Source organism: Tupaia chinensis, unplaced genomic scaffold, assembly GCF_000334495.1.
Source record: "Tupaia chinensis unplaced genomic scaffold, TupChi_1.0 Scaffold000067_1, whole genome shotgun sequence".
Lineage (NCBI taxonomy): Eukaryota > Metazoa > Chordata > Mammalia > Scandentia > Tupaiidae > Tupaia > Tupaia belangeri.
This window is the reverse complement of record NW_006159526.1, coordinates 5,083,991-5,092,189: the sequence shown is the minus strand read 5'-3', so window position 1 is coordinate 5,092,189 and position 8,199 is coordinate 5,083,991.

The following is an 8,199-nucleotide window of genomic DNA, read 5'->3' as shown; positions in this document are numbered from 1 at the left end:
AGCACCTGCTTCGGTTCAGACCCTGGCACTGACTCCTGGAGCTGACCTGCTCTGACCTGCACCTCCCTCCCCCTCTTGTCAATGGCGAGTTTGAGACGTTTCCGTGTTTGGGCGCCAGCAGGTGGCGTGGTGGTAAAGGTGACTGGATTCCCACATGGTCAACTGCGGTGTGGTCCCAGCCCAGTCGGTGACTTGAAAATCTGGGGTGGGCTCATGTGCGCGTCCCCAAAATCCCAAGAGAATTGAAAAGGGATTCACATGGCCATCCCCCCTGGGGGTCAATGGCGAGTTTGAGACGTTTCCGTGTTTGGGCGCCAGCAGGTGGCGTGGTGGTAAAGGTGACTGGATTCCCACATGGTCAACTGCGGTGTGGTCCCAGCCCAGTCGGTGACTTGAAAATCTGGGGTGGGCTCATGTGCGCGTCCCCAAAATCCCAAGAGAATTGAAAAGGGATTCACATGGCCATCCCCCCTGGGGGTTCTTCTCATGTAAGTGCTTCGATAGGCTCACTCCTTGATTCTGTAAATCCGCGTTGAGTGCAATGTTGGTGGAAAGAACAGGGACTCGAGATGGCCAGCAAGGCAGACCCCGTCCCTGTCCTCAGGAGGGGAGACACCAGTGAATGTGACACCTGTAAATAACAGCAGTCATGGAACTTGCCTTGCCAAAGGGCAGGAGGAGAGGCCTGAGGGTGAGGGCTGGCTGTCCAGGCCTGTGCAGGGTCCCTGTTCTGAGGGAGTTCAGTGCATTCCAGGAGCTAGAAGCAGCTCAAAGCAGCAGCAGCCAGATTTGGCTGCAGAATTCAAGAGATTACGTGCATTAACCAAAACCCAAATGTAATAAGCCTGTTATGACAGCTGATGGTGAACGTCCCCTTACAAACTGGCCCCCCAAAGGTGCTGGTCATTTTTTTAAGTTTATTCGTTATTTCTTCCACCACAGAGACAGCACCCCCAACAGGGCCTTCACCACCATTCACCCCAGCTTCAGCCAGCCCTGGATCACGGGCACACGCTTGTGCAGTCTAGTTGGGGAACTCCACCCACAACCCAGCACCCTCCCATGTAGGATGCCCTCACAGAAATTGCATTTTACACTGCTGCCACTTTTCGGTCCTGGTCTTGTACTCACCAGAGAGAGAGACAGAGAGAGACAGAGAGAGGCGAGAAGTCACAACACCCACCCACCCCCACCCCTCCCCACCCCTTGCCATACTGCAATCCCTTCTCCATTCTCCTGGGATTTGGGGCATTCAAACAGTAATTTGTGGAAGTCTAGCATCTTCACCACATGACCTGCTGGTCCCCCCCACCCCCAGGTAATTTTGTGTTGTGATTTAAAACATGGAATGCAATAATCCCTTGTTTCTTAGATTTTTTTTTTTTAGAAGTTTTTGCTATGGGGCGATTGCACTCACCAGAAAGACAGAGAGAGATAGAGAGACAAAAAGCCAGAAAGCACCCCCCAGGGGGATGGCCATGCCACAGTCCCTTCTCCTCCATTCTCCTCTTGGGATCTTGGGCATGTACGCATACGCGCCCAGCGTGAGTTTAAGCCACTTGGTCCAGGACTCGAACCACGGTTGACTACATGGGAGTCCAGCGACATAGCCATTACGCCAACTGCTGGTCCCTATTTTTCTTTTTTAAATTTTTGCCATAGAGTGTGTACACTTGAGTGAGAGAGACAGAGACCAAGAGAACGGAAGTTAGAACTCACTCCTGGGGAGAATGGCCATGCCACAATCCCTTCTCTTCCATTTTCCTCTCAGGATTTCGGGTATGCACACACACACACACACACACGTGCCGGTGTGACTTTTTTTTCCTTACAGGTTTTTGCCTTAGGGCAGGTGCACTCACCAGATGGAAAGAGACAATGAGAGAGAAGGTGAGAAATCACTCTCCACGGGCAATGGCCACACCACATTCTTTCTCCTCCAGTCTCCTGGAATCTTGAGTACGCATACACATGTGCCTGGCACAATTTTGAAGCCACCGGGTCTGGGACTAGAACCACAGTCAGCTGTGTGGGAGTCCAGCAATGTAACCACTATGCCATCAGCTGGCCCTGCCCAAAAGCCGCCAGGTCCAGACTGAACCACAGCCATGTGGGAGACTAGCCCTGTGGCTCAGTAGTTAAGGGAGCCGGATCCCACATAGCCAACCATGTGGTTTGAATCCTTCCCCTGGCAGCTTAGAAAACACACTAGGCATGTGTGCATGCATGCCCCAAAATCCAGATGGGATGGAGAAATGGAGGAGAAGGGATTGAGGCGTGACCATGCCCCATTAGGGAGTGCCTTCCTTTCTCAGTCTCTCTCTGGCAAATGTACACACCATCTGGCTATTAAAAAGAAAAAACAAAAACAAACCAGGAACCAGGAGGTGGCATGGTGGTTAAGGCTCTGGACACTCCCACATGGCTAACCACTGTTCAAACCTGGTGGCTTGCTTTCTCACCGCCTCCCCCCTTACATGTCTCTCTTTGGTCAAAATTTAAAAAAAAAAAAGAAAGAAAAAAGAATGAGTAAATAAAATTAAATATAAATAATTATTTTTTTTTTTTAAATAAGAAGTAAACAGATGGGACCAGCAGATGGCATACTGTTTACATCGCTGGACTCCTGACTGTGTGTGCCCAAAATCCCAAGAGGAGTATGGAGTAGAAAGGATTGTGGCATGGTCAATCCTCCTTGTGGGTGGGGTGATTTCTCACTTTCTGTCTCTCGGGTGAGCGCATACACCCTATAGCAAAAATCTCTCAAAGAAAAAAACTCTTAAAAAACTAGCTAAAGAGACACACAGGGCAAGGTCTGGAAGGGTCCTGGGTGCAGGGACTCCCGCCCAAGGAGTGGGACGTGCCACCCTCGGCGCATGGACGAGCTTCCTGCACGCCTTTGTGCATGCCTCCAGGTGTCGAGCTGTCCGGAAGTTCTCCCAAGCCCATCCGTGGGCTTTCGCGGAGAGTTCACTGCAGAAGCATGGCTGAAGCATAGTCACAGGCATGAAGGGAGACGTGGATTCAGCAGAAAGGGATACACCCACGCTAATAGGCCGAGTGGGGATGCAGGAAGGCTGAGACTCTTTAGATTCTTCTGGCCTCTCCACATTCCTGCCTCCCAGCCAGGAGTCAGGACTCCCTGGAATGAGGTTCTTCCTTTCTGTCCAGGTCTGTGGCCACCTGGCGAGTCTCAGGAACCAAGGACAAAAGGCCAAATAGTTATGAGGAAGGAACTGTGGGCAAAAACACACCGGGCCAGCCCATGGCATGGTGGCTAAGGGGCTGGGTCCCATGTGGCCTAACGCGCAGCTGAGTCCCTGGCCTGGCAGTCGGAGAAACCCTGGGCTTGTGGATAGGCCCCAAATCCAGAAGAGACGGAGAAATGGAAGAGAAGGGATTGCAGTGTGACTGTTTCCTAATGGGCGTGGATTCTCACTTTCTCTTTCTCTCTCTCCTTTTGTCTCTGGGTCTCTGGTGAGTCCATGCACCCTATGGCAAAAATCTTTAAAAAAATTACAGGGCAGCGAGTGGCATAGAGGTTAAGACGACTGGATCTCATATGGCAGGTGCACAGTTCTAGTCCAGGATATGGTGGCTTGAAAATCACTCGGGGTGCATGTGCGTACATGCCCCAAATCCCAAGGAGAGTGGAGGAAAAGGAATTGGGGCATGGCCTTCCCCTCCCCGGGAGTGACTTCTCACTTTCCCTCTCTCCGTCTCTGGTGAGCACACGCACTGTATAGCAAAATTAAAGGAAGGAAGGAAATCACACCGGATGCGTATGTGTATGTGCCCCAAATCTGGAGAGGAAAATGGGTTGCAGCACGGCCATCCCCTGGGGTGATGTCTCACTTCCCCTCTCTGTGCCCCTCTCTCCCAGGAGAGTGAATGTGCCTTATAGCAAAACTAAAAAAAAAGAAGCGTTCTTTGAAATAGAGCGCAGAGGGGCCGGATGATGACCTGGTGGCTAAAGGTGAACTCCCACATGGCTGATCAGTTTGAGTCCTGGACCTGGTGACTTGCTTTCTCACTTTCCCTCTCTGTCTCTGATGAAAACTGGGAAATAATAGTAATAATAAAGTTAAATAATTCTTAAAAAAAAGAAAGAAATAGAGCGCGGAGCTGCTACTGAGGGCCCTGGAGGGTAGGAGAGACAGGACTGAGATGCTGGTTAGGGAGTAGGGCAGGGCAGCTCGAGGGGGAGGAGCTCCAGTGTCCTGCAGCGCATTTCTGGATTCATCGCATATCCCTGATTCATCGTGTGTCTCAGAATAGCGGAAAGGGTGGATTTTGAATGCTCCCGGCCCAAATAAATGATAAATAGTTAAGATGATGGATATGCTAATTACCCTTATTTAATCATTACACTTTATACTTGTGTACTGGAAAATCACACTACCCATAAATGTGTGAGTTTTAAGTACCAATTTTTTTTTATTTATATATATTTTTTTGCTATAGGGCAGGTGCACTTGCCGGAGAGCCAGAGAGAGAGGAAAAGTGAGAAATCACGCCCCCAGGGGGATGGCCACGCCGCAACCCCTTCTCATCCTCCTCTCAGGATGTGGGGCGCGCATGCACATGCACCCAGTGTGACTTTTCAGGCCACCAAGTCTGGGATTGAAACTGCAGTTGGCTCTGTAGGAGCCCATCACGTTCACCACCACACCACCTGCTGGCCCTCAAACTCTTTTTCATCACCAGATGGCACGTGTACTCACCAGGAGACAGAAGGAGAGTACAGGACAAGGCGGCCTCCATTGAAGTGTGGTCACACTGCAGTCATGTCTGCATCTCTCCATCCTGCCGGGAGTTCGGGCGAGAATATATCCCTGGCCCCAATTAACTTTTTTTAGAGAGGTTTTTGCTATAGGGCACGTGCACTCGCCAGAAAGACAGAGACAGAGAGACAGAAAGTGAGAAATCACCCCCCAGGGGGGATGGCCACGCCGCAATCCCTTCTCCTCCATTCTCCTCTCCGGATCTTGGGCACGCATGCACATGCACCTGGCATGAGTCTAAGCCACCGGGTCTGAGACTCGAACCGTGGTCGACTACATGGGAGTCCAGCGATGTTGCCATTACACCAACTGCTGGTTCTCCCAATTAAATTTGTTAAGATTAATATTTTACTTTATGTATTTATTTATTTATTTCTATTTGACCCGAGAGGGACAGGGCAAGAGAGTGAGAGAGAGAGAGAGAGAGAGGAAAAGGGAAAGCAAGAAAGCAAGCCTGGCACACAGTAGGTGCACACAGTGTGACTGCTGCAGGATGACAGTGAGGGGAGGATGGTTGGTCTTTGCACCTTGCCTTCATCCTTCCAGCTGCTCAGGCCAAATGTGGAGCCCCCTCAACTCTCCCTCTCCCTCCTCAACCCACACCTAACTCTGAGTTAATGCCATTGGATCCTCCCTTAAAATAAACCCCTCGGGGCCAGCAGATGGCATTGGAGTTAAGGTGTTGGATCCTACATGGCTGACTCTGCTGTTTGAGTCCCAGACCCAGTGGCTTGAAAATCTCACCAGATGGGGACCCAGCAGTTAGCGTAATGGCTATGTCGCTGGACTCCCACGTAGTCGACCGTGGTTCGTGTCCCGGACCCGGTGGCTTAAAACTCACGCCGGGCGCGTGTGCGTGCGTGCCCAAGATCCCAAGAGGAGAATGGAGGAGAAGGGATTGCGGCGTGACCATCCCCCCTGGGGGGTGATTTCTCGCTTTCTGTCTCTATGTCTCTCTCTGTCTGTCTGGCGAGCGCACGCGCCCTACAGTGAAAATCTCTCCAAAAAAAAAAAAAAAATCACACCAGATGCATGTGTATGCGTGCCCAAAATCCCGAGAGGAGAATGGAGGAGAAGGGGTAGAGGCATAGCATCCCCCAGAGGATGCTTTCTCTCTCTCTCTTTCTTGAGAGCACATGCACCTTCTAGCAAAACTGAAAAAGAAAACAAAAAAGAGAAATGGAGGGGGCTAGCAGGTGGCCCCTCCCTGTGTCTCACTCTGGTGAATTAAAATAATAATAATGCAGAGCCAGCAGATAGCCTGGTGGTTAAGGCACTGGACTCCCACACGGCCAGCTATGGTTTGAGTCCCAGACCTGGCAACTTGCTTTTTCACTTTCCCCTCTCTCTCTTTCTCTGTCTCTCTCTCTGGTGAGTACATGTGCCCTGTAGCAAAATTTTAAAAATAACAATAAGTAAAATAACAAATTCTTTCGCGAAGACCACCTGCTATGGGAATCACCTGCTTTAAAAAATAATATAGGGGCCCGCAGGTGGCATGGTGATTAAGGCGCTGGACAATCCCACATGACTGACTACATTTCGAGTCCCTGATCTGGTGGCTTGCTTTCTCGTTTTCTCTCTCTCTGGTCAAATTTAAATAAATGAATAAATAAATTAAATATAATTATTTTTAAAATAGATAATACAAAATTTAATGGAGGAAAAGAGATTGCTCCCAAGTGAGCTGTTTTCCCACTTTCCATCTCTGTCTCTCTGCAGTGAGCGCACAGAGCCCTCTAGCAAATTTAACAAATTAAACCTCCAGCCGGAATCAGGCTTCCTAGGTGGGCTCGCCGCGCTCTGCGCACGTGGCCACTAGAGGGCGCCTGCTAGAACTACATAAACCAGCTCACTCCTGCTCAGACGTCTCCCGTGGCCGCTGTCTGAATCCCAGCCCTCTCTGACCTCACCTCCCATCCCGCTCCCCTCGCTCACTCCCTTCCGGCGGGTCGCACGCACTGCCGCCTCAGGGCCCTTGCACCTGCTCTTCCCTGTGCCTGCCGCACTCTGCTCCTGCAGCTGTTTGGGGGCCTTACTCCAAAATCACTTTCTCAGGGAGACTCGCGCTCTGCACTCCCGACTGCCCTTCCCTGCTGCATCTTCTACTCGAAGGCTCACTTTGCTCCGTCTTTTACGCTATCTGCCCTCCCCAGACCAGCGTCAGCCCGGGAAGGTGGGGATTTTGTGCTCCGTTTACAGCTGCGTCCCGGTGCGTACAGCTACAGCGGGGCCTGGCACCGAGGAGCCCTCGGCTGTAAACGCTGATGCGCGGATGTGAGAATAAATGAGCACAGGCGGCTCGGTGGTTACAGGCATTCTCTTCTTTCCTCCACGTAACCCCAGAAGGCCGGCTTCCCCAGCTATGTGCCCTCCGGCGGCCGGCCTGTTTCCCACCTGTAGTGGGACTTAAAATAGCCTGTCTCCCGGAGTGGCTGCGAGGGCTCAGTGGGCTGGAGACAGGTGGGCCTCCTGCGCGACGCATGCGTTTCCTCGTTTCGCCGCTCGGGGGCAGCAGGCGCCCGGCGGATTAGCCAGCGCGGCCGCGGCCGGGAGAGGAGCGGGGGCAACTCCGGCAAAGGAAGCTGATGAAATCCTAGCCAACTCGCAGTGAGCTCATCCCGCCCAGGCGCCTCCGGAAGCCACGGGGCCGCCCGGCCTCCGCCTGGCCCGAGCGATAAAGCGCCAGCGCCGAGCCGGGGCGGGAAGTTCTTCCTGAAGTCTGCCCTGCGTGGGGCCGGCCACCAGAAGCGGGGCCTGCGGGAAGGGCGAGGGCCAAGTGGCCAACGGTCCCCAGGCTGTCCCTGCAGACGGAAAAGTGAATTCTGAGCATGGCTGTGGGAGTGAGAGAGGGAAGGATGAAGGGGAGGGGAGACAGAGCCAGGAGGTGGGAGAGACCGCGGGAAGAAGAGACCAAGACAGGGAGACTGAGGCAGAGGAGGGGGCCACAGAGACAGAGTCAATGAGCGACAACGCGGGAAGTTCAGATGGAGACACAGGAAGAGACAGAGATGGGGAGACAGAGGTAGGGCAAGACAGCCCTGGGAAGACAGATGGGAGAGAGAGAGAGTTGAAACGGAGATGGGACATGGGGGACACAGAGAGATACCGCAAGGAGACAGAGATAGGGAGAGACACACACGGGGAAGACAGAGACAGGGAGAGAGACCGAGCTAGTGGCAGAGATGGAGGAACCTGGGGGAGACACAGAGGTGAGGGCGGTGGAGGCAAAGTAGGGGACAGAGACGTAGCGAGGGAGGTGGGGGGGACTGCGGAGAGAGAGGGTCAGGGAGGGGCGCCCGGGCTGGGGTCGTCTGCAGGGGCGGGCCCTGCGGGATCTGGGGCGGGGCGGGGTCCTCCCAACCCCCATCCCCGCGGCGGCCGCGCGGGGCGAGCTACCAAGGTACCCAGATAC